The sequence below is a fragment of the Mesocricetus auratus genome, unplaced genomic scaffold (genome assembly GCF_017639785.1).
Source record: "Mesocricetus auratus isolate SY011 unplaced genomic scaffold, BCM_Maur_2.0 Super-Scaffold_100021, whole genome shotgun sequence".
NCBI classification, from domain to species: Eukaryota; Metazoa; Chordata; class Mammalia; order Rodentia; family Cricetidae; genus Mesocricetus; species Mesocricetus auratus.
In genome coordinates this window covers 3,806,728-3,822,510 of record NW_024429202.1, presented here as the reverse complement: position 1 = coordinate 3,822,510, position 15,783 = coordinate 3,806,728, and the positions used below count along the sequence as shown (strand labels likewise).

General features: G+C 46.6%; 1 protein-coding gene and 1 long non-coding RNA gene across 2 annotated transcripts in view; one reads left to right on the top strand and one right to left on the bottom strand.

Annotated features, from left to right (window-relative positions):
• Rftn1 (raftlin, lipid raft linker 1) overlaps positions 1-15,783 on the bottom strand; it is a 198,542-nt gene that overhangs the window by 175,240 nt on the left and 7,519 nt on the right. The window lies entirely within an intron of this gene.
• Positions 5,038-14,046, top strand: LOC121133279. The gene is made up of 3 exons (XR_005870098.1): positions 5,038-5,221; positions 6,119-6,277; positions 13,479-14,046. It is a non-coding gene; the product is annotated as an uncharacterized LOC121133279 (long non-coding RNA).

Below are 15,783 nucleotides of genomic sequence, written 5' to 3'. Positions count from 1 at the left end.
ACAAGGATTTCCTTCAATAATCCATTCACAGGTTTCTGAGCTTCCTATAGCAATTAGGCAAGTTCCAGAAAAACAAACGGAACTTCAAAAGAAGCAATGAGGGAATGGGGAGGGAGAATGGACAGAGGCGAGCCATGACAGCCCCTGTTTTGTAGAGAATGGACAGAGGGGAGCGGGAGGCACGGCCATGACAGCCCCTGCTTTGTAGAAATGAAAAAGGAAGTCAGAGAGGATGGGCAGGAGCCGGAAGGCTGACTTACGCCTTAATAAGGGAACGTTAGTGTCCAAGAACCAGAGAACACATGAACTGTGTGCACCCTGCGTGAAACTTGGAAACTACTCATTCTGCACACGCAACAGCTGGTGCGCGCGGAGGCTGCTGGAGGAACTGCGGGAAGCTAGTTCCTGCTGTGTGCGGGGTGTGGGGGGGGCCAGGGGGGCACAGAGAGCAAAGGAGGGAGGCTCCTGAGTGCTGGGACCAGTGTGCCCTGAAGACGTGGAATCTGGGGGTACAGAACGGGAGGCTCCTGAGTGCTGGGACCAGTGTGCCCTGGAGAGGTGGAATCTGGGAGCACAGAACAGGGCTACAGAGAGGCAGAGGAGCACAGCGGCCTCCATTGCTGCCCATTTCCAAGAGTCAAGCCTGGTTGGAAAGGAAGGACTGCGGAATCAGAGCCCGAGGCTGGGGGAGCTCGGAGAAGCTGCACGGATTTGGGCACCAGAGCTGACAGAGATCCTGCCAGGGTAAAGGGATGAGGTGGAGGAGGAGAGGCAGGCTGTGGACTCCCCTGGACCTAACAGGTCAGAAGGTCAGGGGTCACCACTTGCCTAAAGTACCTTTGTGAGATGCACAAGACCGCGCCCTGTCCTCCGAGGACTGCAGTCCCGCCCCAGCTGGGGCTTAGAGAGTAGAGGCTAGACCTAAGCCCCTACTGAACCCCTTGTGAGCGCCCTTCACAACAGAGCATGGCAGTGCTGCGTCAGTGGGGAAAGACAAGCCAAGGGGGTGATGCCCCAACTGGCCACGGCTGACCTACAGAGTGCCCCAGAGAAGCATGGAGAGCACAGGGAAGAGCTAAACACAAAAGGAACCGGGAGAATGGCACGGATTTCAGGTTAAATCTGTTCCTCATAGCACATTCGGAGCGTGGAAGGATCCAGAGACTAGCTGAGCTGTCCGAAGAGCACTTGTACACTGTGCTGGTCAACCAGCTCCGACTGCCACCATATAGACACTGAGACAGCACTGAACACAGCTCACACTGCCACCACGCTCACCAGAGCAGAGCTGGGAGAAGACGCTGTCCTCGTCTCTCTAATGGGAGTCAGTTCTCACACCAGCGTGGCCCTCAGAGTAGATTCACCCAATCTTCATCTAGGAGCAGCCATCTCGAGACACCCTCAACACGCATGGGACAGTGTGAAAAACTCAAATCTACTGTGCACCAGGGAAATGGCAGGAGGGCCACAGGGAGAGTGGTGGCTAGACCAGACACTTGTCCAGGTTAGTCATCCCCAGTCCAGACATTCAAAGCCTTTCTAGAGATAATGTTGAAAAAGCTTGGGTTTCAGAGCATTTTACCAATGAGGGGGCTCAATTGTAACAGTCTATGAAAATATCCCCAAATCTAAGACTCTGAGATCTGAAATGCTTCTGTCTGGGCACGAGTGATCCTCAGTCCGTGCCAAGAGCTGGTGAGGCACGGAGCTGCTCGAGAGCTGGTTTCACCTTTCTGTTTGCCTTAAATATTTACTTATTTTGAATTTTATGTATGTCCGTACACCATATGCACACCTGGTCCCATGGAGGGGAGAGGAGGCGCTGAGATCCTTGGGAACTGGGATTACAAACCGTCCTGAGTTGCCATGTGTGCTGGGAACCACCTTCTGCAAGAGGAACAAGTGCCCTTGACTGCTGGACCATCTCTGCAGCCCCCAATCTCATTTTTTAATTACCTCGTTTATAATTGAGAATATGCCAAGTTTTGCATAAAATTTCCCTAATAAGTATCTCCTATATTAATAAATGCTACCAAATCAGGTCACTAATATTTTTACATCTTCAAATTGTAAATAAATAAATAAATCCAGAGCAAATAGAATTCTCCTGCTTATCCTGCCAGTGAGGCATTCTGGAGAAATGGCAATGTGTGGGGAGGCTGCCTGGGGAGGCTGCACGCACACCTGTCTTGTGATTTCGCGACTCCTCTTAGCTCCGTACCAACAAAAATGTGTACAAGTCACCTGATGGCCTTGCAGAGGCTCTGTATACTGGAATACACTCCTGCATTGCAGGATCAGAAAGCAAGGGAAACACAGAAACTGAAGAGTGCACGTGACAGCATGGTGACTGTATAGTAGTCGGCGTTCTATTGCTCTGAAGAGACACCACGACCACAGCAGCTCTTATTAAAGAAAAAGCATTTAGTTTCAGAGGTTTAGTCCACTGCCATCATGGTGGGGAGCATGGTGGCGCAGAGGCGGGCATGGCACCAGAGAAGTAGCTGGGAGTTCCACATCCGTACCCACAGGCAGCAGGAAAAGAGAGTGAACGTGGGCTTGGCTTGGGCTTCTGAAACTTCAAGGCCTTCCCCCAGTGACACTTCTCCAACAAGGCCACACCTTCTGATCCTTCTCAAGCAGTGCTACTCCCTAATGTCTAAACACACACACACACACACACACACACACACACACACACACACACACTGGACATCCTAGGGAGCATAAGAAGCTTCCAGATGTGTTCAGCCAGCAACCTGTATATTAAATTGTGGTCCTTCCCCTCCTTAAATTTCACTAAAAGTTCAAAAGTACATGAAATGTTTTTTAAATGCACACAGAAAGTGCACCATCCCCACGACATTAGGCAGAACACGGCATTGCCTGCCCAGTGGTGCCAAGGCTTCCAGAATGAAAAGCAAAAGCAGTGTTTAGAGCTGGCCTGGCCGTCAGGTGCCTGTGTGTTCCTCGAGGCACCGTGTGTACAACAGAGCTCAGAGAAGGAAGGGCTGCCCTCTACACTGGGCACAGCCCAGGACTTGGGGACACAGAATGAGGAGGACAGAGAGGCAAGCAGAGAAAAGTGACTCCACAACAGGAAATGAAGTCGGGCTCCTCCCATGCCCTCAGTGCGCTCTACAGACCACTGAATCCCAGCAGGGATGTGCTGCTGTGCGTGAGTGCGTGCGTGCGTGCCTGTGTGCCTGTGTGGGTGTGTTCGTGCCTGTGTGGGTGCCTATGTGGGTGTGTGTATGTATGCCTGTGTGGGTGCGTGAACATGTTTGAGTGTGTGGTGCACATGTGTGTTTGTGTGGGTGTAAAGACATGTCACATGTGCACGCAGAGGCCAAAGGTTGTCGTCAGGTGATAGGTGATCTTTATCGCCTTCTCCATGTTATTTTCTGAGACAGGGTCTCTCACTGAACCTGGGGCTCCCTGCTTGGCTTGAATGGTGATTGGCTAGGATGGCTGGTGAATGACGCCAGGGACCTGCCTGTCTACCTGTCCCTCAGCTGGGATTACAGACACGCAAGCCAGGTTTTCATATGGGTGCTAGGAATCCAGGGCCCTTACTGTCCCTCGGGCATAACTCTGGTATTTTCTATTTCCTTCCTGCACTCACACCAACTCTCACCTCTGTCCAGGCAAGGCAGGCTTTACTCGTCCTCGCTCCCACCATGCTCAAGCAGCTAAGAAAAGCCGTGCTTTCAGGAGCGGGAAGAAGGTCTGTCAGGACCTAGCCGCCTTAGAGCTTTATAAATATTCCAGGCACCCAAAGGTGCTCACACCAGAATCCTTAAGGGACAGAGACCTTCAAGACCAGCTGGGGACACAGGGGGGAAATCTGGGGAGTGGTGCAAACTCAAGCAACAGGCTGCACGCCTGCACGCCTCTGTGGAACTGGCAGGGAGGCTCACTTGAAACCCATCTCCCATGGGGCAAGATCTCCAGGAAGCCTGACTACTCCTGAAATGGACAGTGGGGTTTCTGCTGCCTCCCAGAGTCCCAACTCTATGACTGCTTGGTCTGCCTGAGGCATGTGCACCAATTCCCAGACCCACACCTTAAGATACTGGGAGCATCGATTTCATCTCACAGTAGCTGCCAGCCCAAGTCACTGCAGAGCCACACTCAAGCTTTCTAGATTGAAAACACAGGCAGTATTTATAGCAGGCATGTCCGTCTGGTGCTAACCCATGAGCCGTGGCCAGAAACCAGGAGTCACAGGTCACACTTGAAGAAAAGCTGCCGTGTTTGCAGAATAGGCTGATTATAAACAATAATGAGGGACATGCTGAGAAGTGGGGTTTCATCTGCCTAGGACTGATGCTGCTGGAGCAGGCTGTGGGGGAGGCCTGGCTGAGGACCACAGCTCTTCTTACCACAAGCAAGAGGCCAGCTCTCACGACACAACAGGTACAGTGGAGGGCAAGCTCTGGGAGGCCAGCACAGCCCCACCACTGGGGACACTCACACCAGGTGACTGGGAAGCAGCAATGCTATGCCCACCCTGGCTCTCCTGATACGGTTCGTTTCCAAAGAGGGCACAGGACAGCCAAGTGGAATCCCAGCACTTGAGAGGCTGAGGCTGAAGGATTTCTATGAGCTCAAGGTCAGCCTAGCTTTGTCCTTCCAGGTCCCTTTGACAGAGTTATTCAAGGGTCTGCGTCCTTGTCCACATGCGTGAACCACGGCTCCACTTGGACAGTCACGGGGGGGGGGGGCTGCCTCCTTGCCCGTGTCTCAGAAGGCATCTTTGTAACCATGCATACAGCTCTCTCTAGCAGTGGGACCAAGAAGACTTTCCAGGAGACCTAAGCAAGGGAGAGAGAGGCTCTCTCCCCACTCCTGTGGTGAAACAGGGAAAACAGCCCAAAGTGACCCAGTTCCCTAAAGGAGCTAGAAGCTTTCCAGGGAGCAATGAGGCTCTGTGTCCCTTACTGCAGGGTGGGGCTACCAGTGACCTCAAGTGATGACATTCTGCAAAGTCCCCTCTTCTGTGATCAAAGCTGCATCAGGGTCACCGTGGTAACCAACTTTGCCCAAAAGCTATGGGCTCCTGAGGTAAGGAATTCAGGTTGCAACTTTGTCCAAACTGCCACCAACCCAACGCACTTCTCATGCTGGGTCCGTCAACTAGCACACACAGAACCAGCGGGACCTGGAACATGTGGAAAGCACAGACTGCAACCCCACACCCCACCTGGGCTCAGCAAAGGTAGACCTTCCACCTTATCCCTCTGTCCTGTGGTCCCTGCCTCCTTTCACCCTCCATGCCATAACCACAGCAGCAGACAGCAGGGATTCAGTCTCTCTCGGCGCTGCTGGTTGGGGGAGGTGTCCTTACAGTTTCTCTCTGTTTTGAATGGCAGCCCTAGGCTACAAGCATTCCTAAGAGTACCATTTGCTAACCGCTAGAAACTCAAACAACTTAATGTGTCTAGCCTCGTAACTAGACCCTTTGGGAATATAAGACATCTACACTGGAAGGAAAGAAATCTGTCCCTTCCTAAGTAAATGTCAATTACTTACTGACTCTTCCTAAAAGCTAGATGGCACCCAGCTTCCCAAACGTTGAAGTCACACAGGAGACCACCATTCTAATCTTCTGTTCCACAGTGATTTCCTTAGCAACCACCCCAGAGTTCAATGTGATATGATGTCCAGTGAACTGCCTCAGGCAGGAAGGGCATCGCAGAGATATTGCTGGGTTCCCTTAAAAACATAAAATGTGCTTTGTCCTCCTACCCTGTAACTTCACTGCTGCTGGGGCGTAAAATCTTGAGCCCCAGCGAATGGTATTGTTGCAACCATACCTGCCACAATGAGCCTGCTTGGTAAAATGTCCCCTCCCCAGACAGCCATCTCCGATTCTGGGACCTGGAGCATTTCTACCACTGTAGAATGCACTCCAAAGTGAGAGACGGCTTGTCTAGAGGGCCTGCCCTTCCGCGGCATCTGTGGTGGCCACATCGCCCTGGAAGCAGCCAGGCTCATCCCACAGGGCCCACCTGTCATGCACCACGCTCAATCACACCTGGCCTCGGGGCCAGAACTGGAAGATGCTTTTCCAGCTCACTAGTCAAGCCCCTTGCTATTCCACGAAACTTTCCAGGAAGCAGCCTTTTCAGCCTTCAGACTTCCCTCGCCAGCCTCTGCAGACTGAGCTCCAGTTCCAGGCTTCCCTGGACACAGAGAATGAACATACCCAGCATGGAGGCCCGACTGCCTTCCCCTCTCCATCCCAGGGTCTCGCTGTGGACGGTGACCCAAGGTAAGTAAGGCCAAGCTGAGGCTCGAAGGTGCACACACCAGGGCTCGTCCACGGCACACCCTTTGTCCACTGAGACACCACTTGTAACCCTCTCCTCACACTGAAACCGTCGGCCAGCATTATCAGAGTGGAAATCAGGAGGCTATGGAAAGTGGAGGTGTAGGTGTGTGTGTGTGTGTGAGGGGGGGTTCATTTTAAGGAGTTTGCTCGTGGGCTTGTGGGAGCCAACAAGTCCAACATTCCAGGATAAGCTACGAGGCCAGAGCTCCAGAAGTGCTGATGCTGCAGTCCTCCACCCATCAACACATCCCCAGCAGAAAGCCCTTTAAGAAAGGTCTCACTGCGCTATCTGGTATTTCATGGACTTCTAGAGAACGTGTTGTGGAATATTATTTTAAGATGAGTGACATTTGTTTATGCTGTGGAACATTTTTTTAACTATGCAAAGATGTGTTGCATTTGTTTGACTCTGTGAAGCTATGGTTCTTTGCCTGTCTAAACACCTGATAGGTCTAGTAAAGAGCTGAACAGCCAATAACAAGGCAGAAGGACAGATAGGCGTGGCTGGCAGGCAGAGAGAATAAATAGGATGAGAAATCCAGGAAGAATAAGAAGGAGCAAGACAGAACAAGGAGAGGAGGAGTCAAGGGCCACAGAGTCAGATCAAAGTAAAAGATGAGCAGAAGTAAGAAAAAGAAAAATCCCAGAGGCAAAATGTAGTTAGGACAATTTAAGTTAAGAAAAGCTGGAGAGAAACAAGCCAAGCCAAGACCAGGAATTTATAAGAAAGAAAAAGCCTCCAAATGTGTGATTTATCTGGGAGCTGGGTAGAAGACCCCCAAAAGACCCTAAAAGAGTAAGAATAAAGAATAAAAATCAACTACAGCAACACAAACCTCTCTGCTCCTCAACACAGCATAAACACAGACCTATATCTAGCTTGGTGAAACACTGAATTTACTGGGCTTACTTAAGGAAGTATGACCCCCAAACAGCCATAATTCTGTAGAATCAATCACTCCAGCATTAACAATAACTTTCCCAGAGCTCTAGAGATGGAGTTCCCAACCAGCTAACCTTCCACACTCTACAGATTTAGCACATCCAGAGGCCACATGTCTAGGGCAGAATTGCCGGTCCTCTGGCAGGTAGAGCAGGGGAAGGGCTGGTCCAGTCAGTCTCTTCCTGCAGCTGAGCTGAGTGGGATGCTGGGTGTTGACGACTCAGACCCTCCCCCCTACTAGTTGCTACGGGGGGGGGGGGGGGGAGATACACACTGAGTCAGAGTCGGGATCTCAATTTATTTTAACAGGCAGGAACTTACATAGGACTGGGGTAGGTGATGGGAAACATAGGATAGGGTAAGGTGACATGAGGAGTAAGGGCCAATAGTATTCCACCAAGCTGACAGGTAGCTAGGCAGGGGGCAACCTTACATCAGGTCTGGCTCAGTCACTCCCTCATGGAGATTACATGTCAGAGAATTGTGTTTATAATAATGAAATATCAACAGGCCCAATTTGAGGGTGTGTCTTCAAATCAAGCTGCTCAGATTAAGACTGATGAAGAGTGTAACAGCTGTCATGCTCAGAGGACAGCGTTCCACAATACCTAGGTTGATCCTGAACATGTGACATCCTGCCTCAGCCTCTGGAAATGCGACATTACAGGCCTGGCCACCAGGCATACCAATGTTGCAGTCTTAACGCAAAGTCTGTCCAGATGTAAAATTCCTTCCTGCTTGGAGTCCTTGGTATTTTCTCCTAAATTCTTCAGCTGATGAGCGAAGCCCACACACGCTATGGAGGGCAATCAGCAGATCTCGACATCAATCACTTGAAAAGCACCTGCAGCAAGACTGGCGTTGGAGCAGAAAAGCAGGCGCTCGGTCTAGCCAAAAGGACGCAAAACAAACCACTGTCCTTACTGGGAGGCCAGCAGGACTGCCTCTGACCCGTTCTTTTACCAGAGCATCATTGTAGACAAGCTGCTTCCTAAGTGTTGGTCATGCCAAAATAAAACCAAAGAGCCCAACTCTGCAGAACACAGTCCTCCAGTTACCAGCCACCACCGCCTTCTACAGAGCAACCGTGACTGTGGGCAAGTGACCCTCAGGACGGGGCCTGTTGATGACTCTCAGGAATGTGGGGCGGGAAAGGTCATTAGATCCTCATCTGAGGTCCTCGCCACGCCTTCCTACCTACACTTCTGCCCCGCTGTATGTGGTCTGGGAGGTCATGGAATACACAGTGTCAGTTAACTGAAACAGAGACCCCATCTCTGCAGCGGTGGAGAAGTTGTCATCCATGCTGGGGTGAGACTCTTGGCGGTGTGGATCTTTAGGGGCCACAGGCCACACACCCTTGTAAGTAACCCCTTACCCATGCTCTGGAAGCGAGCCCAATAGAATAATTAGCTCACAAAGCTAGCCTTGGGTAGAATGATACTTTGGTCTGTCATTGGTACCACATCTGGAGTGAGTAGATGTTTGCATCTCCCCAGGAAACACGCAGACAGCACTTCCTGTCATGGCCCGTACCTTCCAGAGCACAAAAATAGACAACAGATACATAAAGAAAAATGATGAAATTCAGTCTTCAAAGTGTGTCAAGTGGGAAAAGAACACAGAGAAGACAGCAATCATTAGGGGAAGGAGGCATTGGCAGGGAAGGCATCACCCGGAAGTAGCTTTCACGCAACATCATAAAGGAGCTGGCAGAGCAGTCCCCAGGATAAGGAGTGGTGGCCCTGGCATGGTAGGGAGACATAAGTCACTTGACTGTGAGGTCAGGAACAGGGGGACCAGCTGACTCAAAAGAGGTGAAGAAAAGCCAAGTTCTGATTTTTTTCTAAAGGCAGGAAGAGGACCTGTGGGTCTGAAGAAGGCTAGAGCGGCCAGCCCTAAGAGGCTAGAAGAGTGTTAACCACTGCCGTGGGGTGTGCAAAATACCCAGTTGGTGTCCAGTCTGCAGCTCTGGTAGCACCCCACTCCTCTATGACAGCGGCCTCCTCAAAGGCAGTCAACCATCCTTCATCCATCCAAGGTCACCTCCAGTAGGACAGCTAACTGCAGCTCGGGCACAACAATAAAACTACAGAGATACCAAAGGATGCAAAGGGACCTTTGAAATTTGGCCCTGTGGTTTCACTTTACCTTTTATAATTATTTACTATTATTATTATTATTATTATATTAATGCATTTTATTCACTGGAGGGTGGCATACGCCACAGTATGCATGTGGAAATCAAAGGATAATTGCAGAAATTGGTTCTTGTTGTCACTCTGAGACCACCAATGGAGTTAGACCTAGCTTGGAGGACAGACTTCACATTCAGCTAGCCAGTATGGACCATAGAGTTTTCTAGCGGACACAGAGGAAGACAGAGGGACACAGAGAGGTAGAAGAAAGGACTTGGAGAGATTCACAGGCTTTTGGATCTGGGAAACGTGGAGAGTAGGGTCAGCCAATTGTTCCTCCACTGTTCTTTGGATGTATCAGGTTTTTATCTCAATTTCTGACTCCTGGGTTTTAGTTAATACCAGGACAATGAAGGTAAAGGCTTTACCTGGTATCCAGCGTGTGGTGGCAGCTTTTAAAGCCACCACTCCCACCACTGGGGGTCACCAGCTTTCCCATTGCCATCTCCCCACAGCAGCTGCATGCCTGTCCCCGAAAGTGCAGTCACAGCCACCCACCTGCTGCAGCCACCTGACTCACCTCATCGCTGACCCTGTCATTCAGGCAGCCCTGTTGCCCTCCCACGCCACATGCTAGCTGCCAGGGCTTCTCCTGCCTGGTTTCCCCTCACATCTGCTTCTCAGGCTTCTCCCTCCCCCTCCAGCATGGCAAAAGCACCTGGGAACAACCACTGCTCCTCAATCATGTCGTCCCTGAGTGGCCTGGCATAAGCACCTGGGCCAAGCAGAGCTAGTGTGGCTGCCTGTCACATCCTACACACACACACACACACACACACACACACACACACACACACACACAGCTGGCTATCCTCACAGTTTCACACACACACTCACACACACTCACACACACACAGCTGGTACCCTCACACAGTTTCACACACACTCACACACACACATACACACACACACACACACAGCTGGCTACCCTCACACAGTTTTTCTTTTGCTATCAGCAGCAGCAGATCTTGTGAGACACCTGAGAATTCTCAAGGGGGAACTTCTTAGGTAACTACATTAAGAGGTTCTGGAAAATCTGATGATGACATGAACAGCATGTAACTGACTTTTGAGTATAATCATAAGAGTTTAGGGCTACTTTACTTAGATTTCCTGACTTATAACCAGCCTTTCCCAATTTATTTATAGGAGGTCCAGAAACTGGTGTTCCTGTACAATGTGAGGAAGAATCCAGTTAATTCTCCTTATAAACTGAAGTCTCTTGCTGTTGGGACATTTGTTGATAATGTCTCCCCCAAAGAATCACTGATTTTTTTTTACAAAGATTGACTTCAACTGAAAATAGAATTACATCAGATCCAGAAGTTAGACAAATAATAATTGAATCTTTGGCTTTCATTAAGTACTAATTCAAAATGCAAAAGAGTAATTAGATCCTTAAAGGCAAGATCAGCACCAACAGATGAATGAAGCCAAAATATTAGATCCCACGCTCATGATGATACTTGGATAGAAGTGATTTCCAAAAATTATAGAAAAGTCAAAAGATCAGATGTTTTGATAGTAGTAAACAAGGTCTAAAAGGGGATTGTAGGCAAGGAGTTCCTGGAAATCATTTTTCTAGAGATAATCCAAACAGAAGGCCTTAGCCTTCTGGAATACGCAGAAGGTGTGACTAATGAATGCAGGTCAACAAGGGACAGACAAGGTAACCCTTTGCCATTGGGAAACACCTTAGGGAGCCTCTCACAGACCCCAATGTCAAATTTGGTTCAATCATTCCCTGTCAGATCTAGGGAATCCCTGTCCTCAGAGCAATTAGAAGACTTAATGCCTGCTGTGAAAAAAAATATTGCTCTGGATGATAGAACAGCTTCAGTAGATACAACAAAATTTTCATCACAGACCATAAAACAAATATTTTGGCAAACTTCTATAAATGATCAGAGACCAGCGCTAAAAATACAAATAAATGGCATTGCAATTGAATTTTTACTAGACATAGGCACAATAACTTCCCCACAATCTTGACATCCAGACTGGCCTCTTCGGGAGGTAAATATTCAGCTTCCACAGACTGGAACTTCATTTTAGGGAAAACATACTACAAGATAGGTCGAATGAATGGGGCCAAAAGGAAGGCAGGGAGACTAAAGCCACATGTGGCTCACATAGCAACAGATTTATGGAAAACCCAGACTAACATTCCTCCAATCTCAGAAACAAACCATATACCAAAGTATGCATCTCATAAAAATATGGAAATGCATTAGAAAAAACAATCAACAACCCTTCAGGTTGTACATGAGCAGGGTACAACAGCTGCTGATCTTTCAAAGGTACCAACAGCCTTACCTTTAAAATGGTTAGCTGACAAACCTGTGTGGGTGGAACAATGCCTTTGGCATCAGAAAAATTACAGGAACTAGAACAGCTGGTACAGGGGTATGTAAATGCTCAATATATTGAAGAACTGACCAGCCCTTGGGATTCTCCTGTATTTATCATTAAAAATGAACCTGGAAAATGGAGAATGTTAAGATTATAAATAAGGTAATTCAGCCAATGGACTCCTCACAGCCTGGACCTCCCTTGCATTCTCTATTACCTAAAGGATGGTGTATTATAATGATTGATCTAAAAGACTGTTTTTACTATACTTTTACAAAAACAGCATAGAGAAAAATTTGCCTTCACAGTATCTAATAAGTCCCAGTCTGTTAAAAGGTATCACTGGAAAATTATTCCACAAAGGATGTTAAACAGCCTCACCCTGTGTCAATATTTTCTACAACAACCATTGAAAATAATTCATAAAGAGTTTCCTCAATCTGTAATTTACCATTATATGGATGATATTTTACTAACTGATTCAGCTCAGATGCCTTAGGGGAAAAAATGCTTGAAAAGGTAAAATAATGTTTGCCTTCTTGGGGATTACAAACTGCTCCTTAAAAAAATACAAAGAGAGTTTTCCATTGATTTAAGACAGGGTCACAGAAAATTCAACCAAAAAAAACATACAAATCAGAAGAGATCAATTACAAACTCTAAATGATTTTCAAACTATGGCCTGCAACTGGATTAACTACCCAAGCACTAAGTAATTCGTTTCAAAACTTGCAAGGTGATAAGGACTTAAATAGTGCAAGAAAATTCTCAGCTGAGGCCGAGAGAGAGTTGGCTTTGGTAGAAAAGAAATTGCAGGATGAGCACGTGGATCGCTTGGATCCAGAACTTGACTGTGTTCTGGTTATTTCACCTTCTAGGCATTCTCCCACAGGAGTTCTTAAGAATGCAGAGGGAAGATACTTTAGAATAGATATTTTTTTTTTTTTTTTTTTTTTTTTTTTGGTTTTACGAGACAGGGTTTCTCTGTTTTGGAGGCTGTCGGTCCAGCCTGGCCTCGAACTCACAGAGATCCGCCTGCCTCTGCCTCCCGAGTGCTGGGATTAAAGGCGTGCGCCACCAACGCCCGGCCTAGAATAGATATTTTTACCACACAAATAGAGTAAAAATTTAAAGACCTATGTAGATAAGATTTCTGAACTGACTCTTAAGGAACAATAAATACTTCATTAATCAGCAGGAAAAGACCCAGTAGAAATTGTGGTACCTTTTACTAACGCTGAACATGCCTCATATGGACACTGGCAAAGAGCCTGTGGCAAGTTTGGGGAGAGATATTAGTAACAGATACCCCAAAAACAAGAGACTTCAGTTCATAAGGAAAATTAATTGGATCCTTCTTCACATTCTATGGAGAACACCAATTTCTGAAGACCCTACATTCTATCCTGATGCAAATAAATTGGGAAAGGAAGGTTATAGTCATGAAAATTAAGTAAAGTGGTCCTAAGCCCTTATGATTTTGTTCAAAAGTCAGACATATGCTATTCTCATGTTATCATTAGATTTTTAGATTTTCCAGAACCTCTCACCGTAGTTATTGACTTTCAGTGTGCAGAAAGAGTTGTTTTTCATATTTAAACCACTGAACTTATACCAGATGATTCCAAATTAACTTTTGTTTCCACAGGAGAAGAAAAGCTATGGATACCATCGAAATTGATAAAAATTAGATTTGAACAAGAGAGACCTCTTAATTAAGGAAGGCCTCTTGATTAGTTCATCAAACAGCATGGCCTTTCAATCTACACTAACTTACTAGATGCCAAAAAGGGAAACTCCCCAAAATTAGGGTTGGTGCAGGGTTTTGTTTTTGTCTTTGCAAGAAAATAAAAGCATCCAACTAAGGCAACTTAGGAATCTGAAGACCACTGTACAAATGAGACATCTGGAGAAGACGAGAGAATGATCCAGAGAAAATGCCCCGAGAAGAAGAGTCAACTGGCCTAATGGTACAGCACACTTCCAATAGGATAAAATCTCATAGGTCTTCCCAAATGTGTGTTTCTGCTGTTCTCTACAGACATACAAGGCAAACGGTCTTTTGTAGTTCCAGTACAATTAAAACTTAAATCTGGCTTTAGAGTTGGAGAGTGGCTGTCTCCTTCTCTAAACCCAAGCATGCTTGTTAAAGAAAATAAAAATCTCTCTCCTATCTCAGAAGAACCACCTGGTATAGGACAGAAGAAAAAACAAAACCAAGGTACTATTCCTATTCTTTTGCCACTAATCTCATAATCCTTTGGTTTTGAGTCTTTAAAACTTTTTTTTTGGATTTTCAAGGCAGGGTTTCTCTATACTGCTTTGGAGGCTGTCCTGGAACTTGCTCTGTAGACCAGGCTGGCCTCGAACTCACAGAGATCCACCTGCCTCTGCCTCCCAAGTGCTGAGATTAAAGGCATGCGCCACCAATGCCCAGCCTTTAAAACTTTTTTAAAGGTATAAATATTATCCCAAAATTAATAAGATTTGTACATATACACACATATACACACACACACTTAAACTTTCTGTGATAATATTAATGGTCATATAGAGTACTAAAAATTCTAGAAATAGGCTCCATCTAGCTTCCAATGTGTGATTTCGGGCTTGAATCTGAAGCAGGTAACTAGAAACTAAATTGGTGTATCCCGGATGTACTTAATAGTTTGTGGTCCCTCAACCTCTCCAAGATCTGCCGCTGATGACTACAGTGAGCCGTGGCCATTCCTGACAGTGGCCTTTGACGCCTCCAGAAGGATGATGGGGCACAACAGCGACAATTTTGTTTGGATTGTGGTAATGCCAGTAAGCTGACAAACCCCACCCAAAGTCAGCTTTGGGCAATGTCAAGCGTTAGCTAAGATGGCCCAGCCTCACAGACTACTCCAGCCATGACTTCAGATGAGCCCTGCACCTTCTCATCACAACAGACTGGACAAACCCAGGTCTGCCAGGACTTGACCATTATTTCAATTTTCTCAGAGTCCCCAAAGATGCCACAACCCCCAGACAACAGGAAGTAATCTTAAGAACAGGAAGCTGTCTTAGTTAGGATTTCTATTGCTGTGAAAAGATGGTACCATGACCAGAGCAACTCTTATAAATAAAACATCATGACCACAGCAACTCTTATAAATAAAACATCTAACTGAGGGAGCTTGCTTACAGTTCAGAGGTTCAATCCTTCAAGGCAGGGAGCATGGCAGTATGCAGGCAGACATGGCACTGGAGCTAACAGTCCTACATCTTGACTCAAAGGCAACAGGAAGCTCACTGACACACTAGGCAGTATCCTGAGTATATGAAACCTCAAATCCCACCCCCAGAGTAACACACTTCCTCCAACAAGGCCACACACATTCCAACAAAGCCACAGCTCCTAATAGTGCCACTCCCTATGAGATTATGGGATTATAGGGGTCAAACACATTCAAACTATTACAGACTCCCACATTCCTAAGAGATGGGGTGGGTGATTTTGGTCATTTGGTGGATTATTTTTGTTTATCATTTGGATGGTTGATTGCAAGTTGTTATTGGTCATAATCAGGGAGGAAACTAAGGAAAGGAGATTAGCTTCAGGGATCTCTTTCTGAAAAGAAAAAAGGGGATCCAGAAATGATAGCAAAGGGTAGATTGTTGAATCTACTTTTAAACTAAAAAAGCAACTACTAGGCTCAAATATTTTACATTGGTATGGAGTTTTGTATACTGATAAAAACTTAAGGTTATTTTGTCATACTGTATTATGTTTCTACTCTTGTTTAAAATATTTTTGTATGTTAATATAAATTTTTGTTATAATATATATGTCTATTATTGTTTAAGGTATTGTATCTATGCATCATATTTAAGAATTTAATGTAACTTTCTAGTCCTTTGAAGCTATTTAGCATAATAAAGAAATACAGATAAGTAGTCATGTATAATAAACAAACTTATAGCTATGT